General features: G+C 39.1%; 1 protein-coding gene and 1 long non-coding RNA gene across 3 annotated transcripts in view; one reads left to right on the forward strand and one right to left on the reverse strand.

The window, feature by feature from the left end:
- gfra1a (gdnf family receptor alpha 1a) overlaps positions 1–12,165 on the reverse strand; it is a 98,416-nt gene that overhangs the window by 55,999 nt on the left and 30,252 nt on the right. The gene's annotated exons all lie outside the window — the stretch shown is intronic.
- Positions 9,587–10,099, forward strand: LOC309486746. The gene is made up of 2 exons (XR_014201666.1): positions 9,587–9,728; positions 9,930–10,099. It is a non-coding gene; the product is annotated as an uncharacterized lncRNA (long non-coding RNA).

The raw sequence follows: 12,165 nt of genomic DNA on the forward strand, positions 1-12,165 counted from the left end.
ATAGAACAATACAGATTGTTTTATTTAAAAGCAACCGTCAATTGACCTTGATGTGCCTCAATCTAGTCTCATTCTGTCAGTCACATTGCGGGCTGCCCTTCAATGAAGCATTCAGCCTCACTTACCAATTTCAACAACTCAAAAAAGACAGTAGCCCTCTGGGTGTTTACGGTCTAGCCTCAGAGCCTGGGATAATAGAGGCTAATTGGGGAAGAAGTTCATCTACTGACTGATAAAATAGTGGCGAAGGGAGAAAAATTTGAAACAAAAATAGAAAATCAGAAGTAAAGACCACAGTGGATGGGAAGAGACAGTAGAAACGAAAAGGACTATGTGCACAGAGGGGATTAAAAGAAAACATGAGAAACATGAATGAGTAAGTACTGTATGTAAAAAAGAATGACAATCATGTATCATAGACAATATATGCATGTGTGAGAGTGAATGTGTGCAACTCAGTCTTTCTGTTAAGCTGATAACGGCATTACCGCGTGCATTTTAAATTCATTGTGTTTAATGTTACGAGACCTCTTAATCCGCAGAAAATCAATGCCTAATAACCTATGAAAATGTACATTTGCTCTTTTACTATTGCCAGAGGCCCAGTCACACACCCCGGGGGCCCTTTTTTCAATTCCCCCGCATTAGCAGTAAAAACCATAAACCACCATTAACGATGGAGGATTTGTGTAAAGCAGTGAGGGGCTGGTCTGTGCTCATGCCATTTGGGACAGAGATCAGCTCCAGGAATGATGTGTGCATGATAGAGACAGACAGGGAATGTCTCGCACAGGTCTCATGGATATTAAAAATCAAGATGAGAGGAGCTGGAAGAAAGTGGGTTTACCAAGTGAATGGAAAGAAGACAAAAATAATTTCACCTTTACATTAACATGATAAACTCTGAAATACATCGCCTATAATCATAGTATATGAAGTTGATAACAGTGGCAAGCTCTAGATAATGGTAAGAAAAAAAAGTACTGTGACACTTTATAGTCATAATGTAAAGAATCACAATTGTTAGTTAAATTAAGTGATTTTAATTCTTGCAGATGACACCTTGATATTTAAAATAATATAAATACATTCAGACATTTAAGTTTGACATAAAGTTGTGATGTAACAGATTATTTTTTAACAGTTAAAATATTGCTGATTGAATGGAGGTAGATCTATATTTGGTGTGATCCATTTGTCCTTGGAAGTGGGAAAATCCTAGTCCCCATTAGGAACTTTTCACTGGAATGTCCCTTCAAGTTGGAGTTGCGACTGGGAAACTCAGGGGAAGCAAACTATCCCGACTTCAGAATCTAATATGGCTTCTAAGCGCATCAACCGTAGTGAAACAGTGGTAATATATTGTTTATTAGCACTTCTGTTTGACTGTGTCTCAATAAACTCAGTGGTCCACAGTACTATCCAACCTATATTTGTGGACATGATACTTCTGCATTTTCTGTGCACAATACAGCTTTTTTATGCGTTTGTATTCCGAAAGAGTAAGGACAACAAAGGTTTGCCTGGACAAGTCCATCTTAGTTTTCTGACCCGTTTACTGAAGCGCGGTCAACTCAGGTAAGACGTCAGTCCCCGCTATAACATCCCTCTTTCCAGGTAAAAGGAATGCAGCATAAGCTGGCAGTGGATTGTATAAAAGGAGTGGGGTTTAAGCTCACTAAATAATTGGAGAAGTCAGGCAAACATACCAGAGAGAAGTCCGTTGTTTCACCGGTCGTTCAAGTTGACATTTTGATAAAAAAATAATTAAAAAAACACAATGAGATCTATAACATGAATTTACAAAATAGATGCCATTTTAAAGTGCCCCTATTAGGCTTTTTCGGATATTGCCCTTCATGTAGAGTGGAATATAGCTGTTTGTGAATGTAAAAGGTTTGAAAAGTTTAAAAGATCAAAGTGCACGATAAATAGAGTTATTGTCTACCAAAAGACAGAACTGATTCTTAACTGCCTAAAACGATGCATCAGTAATTCCAGTCTTACATCGTGCACAAACCTATAGTTCTGTCAGGACCACTACCGTCAAATATGATTGACAATTAGCATACAGTTTGGATTGGCGGTATGGTTCCGTTCTGGGCGAGAACTCCCTGCGCATCCATGCAGCCTAGCATGGATAAGAGCAGGGAGAGCAGCAATAATCCCCCTTGGGGTAAACAGAACAGAACCAACATGAAAATTTGCAAATATATTTAATTCAAGATTTTAAAGTAACACATTATTCGATAATTATTCTGATTCAAGGGGAATCAGAATGTCAAATCCTGACAGGGCGAGAGGAGGAGCTGGGGATGGAGGAGGGTAATTAGCTCCTGAGAAACGCGATAGCTGCTGCTGATAATACTGAAGGAGCTTATATATGTATTTGGTGATAGGTGTCGTATTCCTATAGGTAGATGTGGATCAGCTGAGGGTCAGCTGATGCGAGCTTGACTAACGTGACCTGCCAGAACTAACGCTACGCTTGATGTTTGTAAAAAATGCCAGCCTATGGTCTTCATTGGCCACCTATATGAACAATATCTACTTTGACCTGCTCTCAAACACTGTAGTTGTAGCTGAGACCTGGAAGTGTTTGGTTCATGCATGCAATTCCAAACAATGAAGACTCGACTCGCATTTATATGGTAAAACCGCCGCCTTCGCCGTTTGTATCACTGTGAAAACAAGTGCTAAAGAAGCCTCTAGAGCTGAAATTCAGATATGGTAATGGGCACTTAATTTCTGACATACAGTGTAAGCACTAGACCAATCACAACTAGGGGTGGGAATCACAAGGTACCTCACGATATGAAACTTCAAATAATAGCCCGGGCTTTTATTTTCCCAAATCGCCGAACTGTACCGGCTTGTATTTGAGACAGGCCTTTAATTTAGTGTTGAGATGAGCATGACAGTAGGAGGTTACCAAATCTGTCTTTGTGTTTTACAGATCAGTTAATGTAAGAATTAGCCTACCGTATTTCCGTATATGTCTAAAGGGGGTCGCACACCAGACGAGAAGCGCAGCGCCACGTCTTTAAAATCCGAACACATTATTCTCTATGAGTGTACATTGTCTCAAATCGTCGTTTATGTATACTGACTTCACCCTGTGCTGCAATATACATTCAGTTTTACATTCATTAACAGAAATCAGCTGCTTGAATGAAAATTGCTGATGTTATCGGATTTTCAGGTGATATTCTCAATTCATTCAGTTAACGGACGCTCTGAGGTAAAGTGAATTCAGACTGCAGACTAAGCAACGATTGTATTTAATTGTACAGTACAATCATAACATAGTACAGACATGATCTTAATTCCATAATATCCTTAAACATAACTTTATTGCTGGCCATAAACTGACAAAGTGTGCGATACCTCGAGTTGTCATAGACACGAGGCGGTGCTGCGCTTCTCGTACGGTGTGCGACCCCCTTTAGATTATTGGCAGCATAAAAAACGAAACGATGTGACAGCCATGGGCTGAACAATACAAGTTACCGGTAATATCCATCGAGCCTATGGACTAGTTGCCCGATACACATCAACAAAAAAGAATGAAGGCTAGTGGCTACCCTGTAAAACAACTGCAATCATGTGATACAAAAGGACCATATTCATCACTATCATCATCACCGCGATCCTCAACTACAAGTTCATTGGCGAATTCCTCCTCCTCGTCGCTCTCCTCCACTTTTCCCTCTCCGACCTCCGCTAACTCTGCCTGCCTTGCTTGCGCAAACAGCTCCCGCCCAGATTCACAGGGCTCTCTTGCGTGCGCAATCTGCTCCATAGAACTGGCTTAAACAGACGATCTGACAGGTTTTAGAAGATTAAATACAACCCGAAACTAAAAAACAGACCAGACCGTTCTTCGTACGTTGCTTAAAACATCCGATATCAAATTACACATCCAAGATGATATCATCGTGCTAATCATGATCTGGCTAATTAGGTTCTTCGAACACACCTGCCGGATATGATTAGTATAGCTGGATTGAGTTATCTGAGATAATTGCGCGTTCATGCGCTGGTTTAAAAGGGGATATGTATCGATAGTAGAAACATTGATCAGCAACGCTGCTATTGGCTGTTCAGCGTGGCCAAAGAGCGGGCACAGTTTTTCTCCGCAGCAGAGCAAGAACTAATAGTCGAAGTTTATTCGGAATTTTAATGTTTTAATGCAAAACGCCAGGGAACACCTCAAAGTCTGCAAAAGCCAGGAGAGAGGGCTGGCGAAAAGTAGCAGACAATTTAAATCCGGTAGAAGTGGCCATGTTAGATGTTTTTTTATCACTTATTAGCCTATATTTTTGTATTTTAATAATTGCATAATTACTTTGTTCATTGTAATGTCAGAGTCACCACACTAGAACATGGGAACAAACAAAAGTGAAGTACAAAAATATTCTACATAATGGTAATTTTTTTGTTATATTATAGTCTCTTTTATAAAAGACACTGTTAAATAAATGGTTGGCTGTTTATAAAAGCAACCAAGAAAAAGGCTGAGCAAAAAAAAAAAAAAAGAAGAAAAGATCTTAGTAGCCTACACTGTAAAATAATTTTTGCTGCATTAAATTAAGGCTGTATAGTCATTTCAACTGTTAAATCTTGAGTAATGATGAATTGCTTTGACTTGTGAAAGTGAAAACTAATAAACTTCTATTAATGTAAAAATATTTTTCCAGAGTGTAGTTCATATAATGACATTGTGTTTTCCTCTTTTGTGCACTTTTACATAATACACCAACACTTGTATCTGTTCCCAAGAAAGTGGTGGCTGAAATATGTGCAGTAAGTGGACATTTTTTTTATAACTTTCCAAAGGAAAGAAAGTATAAGACTTTGTAATGTCCATTTGTTTCCATTTCACTGGACAGTGAATAAACCCTCTCAGATAACTGTCATATGGAGGAACTAGCCTACCTGCAAGTGCATAAATAACTTTACTTAATTTATACTTGTATGCTTTATGGCAGCAATATAAGTTGCAGGATTCCACATCTACAGAAAGGCCTACAGAAGAGTCTGCACAGACAGAGGAGACATAGGCCTACAGGTGGGCAGTGTATAGCCAACTTTTCCTTTTTATTTGTTGCATGAGGCATGTGTCTAATATCTCTTGTTGCAGGCACTTGAACACTGGCTTTTCTTTACAAAGAACAATTGAAATAAAACTCAAGGAACTAAGTATATTGGTCTTTTATTAAACTTTTCATTATATTATAATGAAAAGTTTTTTGTTGTTTTTTTGGGGGCAATGTTGTGTAATATGGCACATGCAGCAATGTCACAGGCCCTGTCAGGTGTGCAAACCTCAGACTTATCAGACACTGAAATCTTCCCTTTAGTTAGCCAAAGTTCATTTCATTGTGTGCCCTTGTCCTGGCTACTGCATTGTAACTGGTTTGGGTCAGGGAATGGGGTCATAAAACACCTGTCTGCAGGCAGGAACATGTCATAATCACCTATGAAGAAATGCAGTTCTGTTAGGATCAGCATAAGTGTATGTAACACAGTGAGCTTGATATTTAATTGTGGAACTTTCCTTACCACTTTCAAATAATGTGCATAAATGTGAATCTCTGAAAATTCTTAAGTCATGCACAGATCCTGGCCATTTTGCTTTCACATTTGTGATATGGAAGATTTTAGTCAACAGACTTTTTTTTATTTGATATAATATTATTAATCTGGAATATTAAGACTCCCAATAGTAACTGGGCTGCACATTTACATTGTGAACCCCCTTTCTGTTCACATAATCCCCTTCATTGAGGCCTTGATGGCAGTCTATGGAAGCCTATAGTCTATGGTACCAATCACGTTAGTGAAGCCTGAGTGACATACTGTAATCGGCATGGTCATGATTGCATGATCTTCATAAAAAATGATAGCCAAAAAAAAAACAAAAAAAAACAAACAAAAAAACTGCTTTAAAAAAACTGCTTTACAACATTGGGTCTTAAAAACCTAAAACTGTTTTTTAAACCTAAAAGCGCCAGGTAAACTCCGAATGACACGACAGACAGCACTTTCCATCAAGTTCTCTGCTCCAATAGTGTAAAGGAAAGAGCCACTCGCAAATAATCATAGGGCAATGCAAACAGTTTGTGCTGTAGTTAAAGCCCGACTCCGACAAGTCGAAAATAATGTGCGTTTCCAACAAATTAATAATGTAAACGACAATCTCACGAGTCACGAGAAAAAAATTTCAATCTCAGAAAGTGCACTATCGCGCTGCGCTGGACTTCCCGTATCAGCTCCGCTTATGAAGCCGGGATCTAATCCTGTTTACATGAAATAAGCCTGCTCCCGAGCAGGTTAAAGTTTGCGCACCTGTTGCTATGACAGCAAGTCCAGGATGAGCGTCGAAGAACCAAACAATCCAAGATCATGCCAAATCGTCAACAATCAAATCCAGCTAACTGAGTTAGCGACGTACGAAGAACGAGCCCCAGGCCTCTATTTGAGACCGGCCTTTATTTATCCAAACCTGTAGCCACACCAGGCGTGTAAAAGAGACAGGTGTCTATTTGGGACTCGGCTATTATTTGAAGTTTTACGGTAGCTCACACAATACCGGTAAACCAAATCACAACAGACTGGGCCATCTGACCAATAAAAGCATAGTAGGCTCTCGGGAAGGAGGGTTTTAAAGAGACAGAATTTTTGATCGAACCGTTTCAGACACACACTGTGAGAAAAGAGGTGATGCTGCAATGTAGCCTACAGTATATTATGAGAAAATGAAAGTGTTTTTTGATCATGGATGCATGTAAATCTATTGTAGGAGACCCCCAAAACAAAATTAGGAACCTTTAAAATAGTGTCCCAACGTGTTTTAGGAGATTCTGTAAATGCCATGTTTTTAGCACCACAGTATGTTCTGTCTGCTAGTGTCTGTTGAGGTTTTTTTTTATTACATTTTGAGTGCTGGCTTGTTTGTTGGTATGCTTGCATGACCGTAAATGTGTTTTTGGATAAGCCTGTGTGTATGAGCTTGTGTAATTGTGTTGTCTCCGACTGTCAGCTCCACTAAGCCCCAAACCCCCTATACCCACCCCCCAGCACACGGCTGACCTGTTTCCATATAAACAAAGGATGCTGGAGGCAGAATGCTGAACGGCGGAGCTAAAGCTTAGGCATCCTGAGGATGGACGCCTCCGAGGCTTAGGGTCCCTCATCTCCCAGCGACAGAGCTACCAGACCCAACCGGCCATCCTCCCTGCCACCCGACTATAATTACTCGGCAGAAATGCATGTACGTGCTCACCGCCTGCAGGGCTGATCTCCAGCTGCCGTGATATTAACTCCATCAGGTCTTGTGCTGAAAAGAGCTTTATCCCTCAGCTCTCAGGAGAAGCTTGACACAGCCATCCCTTAATAACATACATAACTTCTCTCAAGCACAACAACTTCTCCATGTCCCTGACAACTGAAATACCGCTCATGAGAGGAGAAAGAAATCGATGTCCCTATCTTATGCTGCCTGTGTATAAAGCATGGAGAAGTTATTGAGAATGTGTGGAAGGAGAATATAGGAAAGAAAGAGATGAAAACTATTAATGCACTGCAAAAAAAAATCTGTATTTTGTCTGTGTTTTTGTATTAATTTTCAAGAAAAATGTATAAACATAATTTAAACAAGATAAATTTACTTGACAAACAAAAAATGGTTAAGATATTAATATGTGTATTTTGAATTAAGCTTATTGTTCTTAGCATTTTTCCTGTTTTAAGCTCATAACTTTGACCAAATTGTTAGACTGCTTGAGTGGAGCTGATGAGGGTAAATGCTGGCAGGTGTGGATGATTGTGAAGTGTGTGCAGGTGTGAGCCAGGAGGGATTATGGGAAATGTAGTGCTGAGGTGACCGATGACGGTGAATTGACTGGACTGGTGACTAAAGATCATGCTGAGGTGACAAACTTGTGAATGAGGATTGTGACAGTATTTTTTTTCACATTTCAACTAAAAAATATTTTAAATGTAAAATAAAACAACTTTTGTAACTTGTTTAGTTACAAAAATTTCACTCAAAATAATGATACCTCGGTAAAAATATATTCAGGTACATTATCATTGAAGAAAAAAAGACACCAAGACCTTAATGTGACCTACAAGCATTACATCTTTAAATGATTGATGAATGAGCCGTCATATAATGATGTGGCTATGAAGACTCCTGTTTCTGGTTAACAACATCTTATTAATCTTTCCCCCTGCTGAGCAGATATCACAAGGTTATTAGCTGAGTGCCCTTTCATGCACAACCCCAAAAAAGGTGTTGCAGATGCACATTAACAGTTATGACAGCCTACAGTCGGTTAATTTGGCCACATTTAACACCATACAACATTAACTGAACATATCTACTTAAAGCATTTTATCACTACCAAACAACGTATGCAAATAATATGGAAATTAATTCAAAGGCATAACTCCACCAACATGGTAAATGTGGGTGTATGAAATTAACATGCTGAAGTGTAAATATATCTGTTTGTCTGGGGATGTGTGCTACAATATCCACACATGCAATTACTCTTTTTTAATTTTTTTTATTGTGTGTGTGGTTCAGGTATACCCTATATTATGGGGACAAAGGGAAAAATGTTGTCAAAAAGATTGGCAATATCCAAAATACGTTTCCTTGTGGGGAATTTTTTTTTGTCCCCATGAGGAAAACGGCTTATAAATCATACAGAATGATGTTTTTTGAAAATGTAAAAATGCAGAAAGTTTTCTGTGATGAGAAGGTTTAGGGGATAGAATATACAGTTTGTACAAAATAAAAATCATTATGTCTATGGATAGTTATTATGTGTGTGTGTGTGTGTGTGTGTGTGTGTGTGTGTGTGTGTGTGTGTGTGTGTGTGTGTGAGCGCGCGTGCGCACTGGGCATTAAAAGTCTATAATTCTGCATCTGTTGCTTGAGTAAAGCTCTCATTAAAGCCATGCCCATTGGGAGATCAATCTTTGTTGACCTATTGATCGGCATCTAGATGCAAGGCGGCTGAATGGCAGTGAGGGATTTCTGTGACTTACAATCCTTATGATGTGCAAAGTGTGAGTGCATGTTTCTGAGTAAAAACAAAACTGCAGAACAGAATGCAAACTGATTGGATGAAACGTTACTCTGAACAGCTTACACACCAGAGCTTTAACGGAATTATTCGACAGGCTAAACACATAGTTAAAGTAATTCTCTCAACAACTCATCTCCTTCTAATTTCAAACAACAAACCTCTCAGCAGACCCATGGTCTCGTTATCTCACAGTTGCTGATAGGCTCTCAACATTCATCTCACCACCTAAAAGAGACCCATGTCCTCGCAATAGTCCTGAATTGTTCCTTCAAATAAGCACATGGATTGTGATGTTGCTGATGTCTCATAGGCTGCGTTTACACTTGGCATTATTATGCTATCACCGTGATCCAATCAAGCAGATCGGATCATAAGGCAATCAGGACACGGTGCGTTTACACCAGTCCACATCAAGTGGCTTCTGTATCTGGATAACAGATTGGATTTCGCATTCCCACGAAAAAAAAGTCAGTGCAACAAAGTCGACCTGAAGTGGTGGGTTTTCTTTTAAAAACAGTTTTCAGTCAGGGTACATTTTACAAATCTCTCAAAATGAGGAGGATGAAGAGGCTGCAAGTACTAATTATGTGGATAGATGCCATAATGGAAACGGTACAGAGAAACGTATGGGTCCGAGAACGTTGCCAGCTGTGGCGGGAAAAATGCGCGTTCTTTTCAGAAATTGAATGGTTCTGCAACTTTCGGGTGAGAACTGCGAAGGCAAACATTTTAGTATATTTACGATGTACTTCACACTCGACTGTATCGCAAAACCACGCAGCTACGTGCAGCAATTCCTGGAGTGAGGAGGGGGAATAATGACAGTGGCCAGTGGTTTTGTGTGATGTCCACCTGTGAATGCAGACACGATGGCTAGATTGCGTTTACATTACACTGAGATCCGATCACAATGCGTCCTCGACTACCTCCGAACCTGGACACGCTGATCGGATAACATTCCGATCAGAAGCGCATTTACACTTGTCTTTTCAATGTGTATGTGGACAACATCCGGATACAGGTCGCATTAATGCCAAGTGTAAACGCAGCCATAGAGTGGAATACTCAAGTGTGTTCAGCTGCAGCAACATACAAAACAGGCGGACATAAAAAAGGTATTATAAATGCACAAAAATTGTTTTTTACAGACTATACACATTCAACGTTTGTAGTTAGAATATTTTTTTATGTTTTTAAAAGAAGTATTTTATGGTCATCAAGGCTGCATTAATTTAATAAAAAATAAAGTAAAAAAAGTAATACTCTGAATTATCATTGCGATTTAAAATGTAAATGATTAAGTTTTGTATATTACAGTGGACGGACTGTGGCTGATACATGGGCACAGAGATTACAATTACATTCATTCACAATCAAATTTTAGACAATTCAGGAAACCGATTTCAATATTTGTATAAAGCAGTTCATTATACTATTTTGTAGTCATGGCACGACATTTGTGATGGTACAGTGAGTGTTGTGCACCAGCCTGAGAGTGTTTTTTTGTGAGTTAAGCCAACAGCAGATGGTGAATGGACACATGACCCACCATCCTCATTCAACCAGCACTGGTTCAGAGGGAAGAACAGGTGCGTCGTCTGATACAGTCCCCCCTGAAACCTGAACTCGTCCTTTCATTCCCCCTCTCTCATTCACATGGCCTGTCTGCTGCTATACTTCACGGCAGACTTTTCCAATTAGTCTCACCCGTGTAACCCTGGTGTCACATGAGATGGCATATGGGCCATTGTACTTATAAAACTCAATCTGAAATGAGACACTGCACTGAATCAAATCCCAGTTGTGGCAAAATCATTTAAGCCCTGAATAGATGGAAAAATGACACGGACATAGATGAACATGAGAATGCGTCAATCAATTAGTGACCAAGTAATTCCATTATTTTATCAGCCCTACAAAAAAATATGATCAGGACCCCTACCCGCTTATTAGGGCTGTGCAATTAATTGAATTTTAATTTCAATTTCAATTTTGGCTCCCAACTAGGCATGTGCCGGTATCAAATTTTCATGCTGCGATTAATTGATTGAGCTTTTATCACGGTATACGGTATTATCACGATATTTTAATTGCTCAAGAGGTGTAATTGTGATTGTCAAAACATTTGGTAACTAAACAGAATTTTACACCATTTTCACGATTTCAATTCAATTCTTGGGATTTGATTTCAATATTGACTCTTTGGATAAATATTAGGTAGGCTACAGTAGATAGCCTACATGTAAATTTTTCTCAAGAAAAAATATATCTCACATAATGCTGTAAACATACAGATAGTCCTGTCAGCTGGTATTATTAAAGGTTAAAAATTAACAAATTAAATTAAAATATAATTTGGTTTTCATTATAATAACAATTATGACACAAGTAAAAATATAATACAAATGTAATATAGTGCACATATTTAGCAAAATACTCCTCTCTATAAGTTAGCTATTTTTTCTAGTCAACTAACGTGTTGGTCATTAAATGGCTTTCCTGAGGTAAATGTAACGTTCTGTGACATAATTGTTCACCTGCAGTTTTTATTGACCTCTTTCCGTGGTTGAAAAACACTGATCGATATTATGTATGAGGCATAAATACCTTTCGGTAAGTTGTACTGTATCTTTAAATAAAAACTAACAGATGATCGATTTACTTGAACTGAGGCGCTACAGCGATCGGTCACGTCACATTTACTGTTCATCTGATTCGCCAGATGAACAGTAGCGCCAGTTCATCTGTTCATCTGAAGCGCCAAAACGGTATTTATTGTCTGAATTTCATAATAAAATGGACAGAACCTGAGAGCTGAGAATTGTTTTCATATCAAAAGTAACCTGCTCTGTCTAGTCTGTCGGTGTCAGTGTCCTCTTTGCTCCGTGATTTTTCTCTGCGTGAGAAAATGGATGTGTGGCGCGAGAGCGTGTGAAAAGTGTCGATTGCGTGAGTCTCACGCTCAATGCGTAGAGTTGGCAGCCCTGCTTTTAGAAGGTGGAAAAATCGTCGGCAGCGTTCCTCCTTCCGCCATGCTTCTTCTCCATTTGAGGATTCAGAG

Source organism: Leuciscus leuciscus (genome assembly GCF_965113295.1).
Source record: "Leuciscus leuciscus genome assembly, chromosome: 22".
Classification (NCBI taxonomy): domain Eukaryota; kingdom Metazoa; phylum Chordata; class Actinopteri; order Cypriniformes; family Leuciscidae; genus Leuciscus; species Leuciscus leuciscus.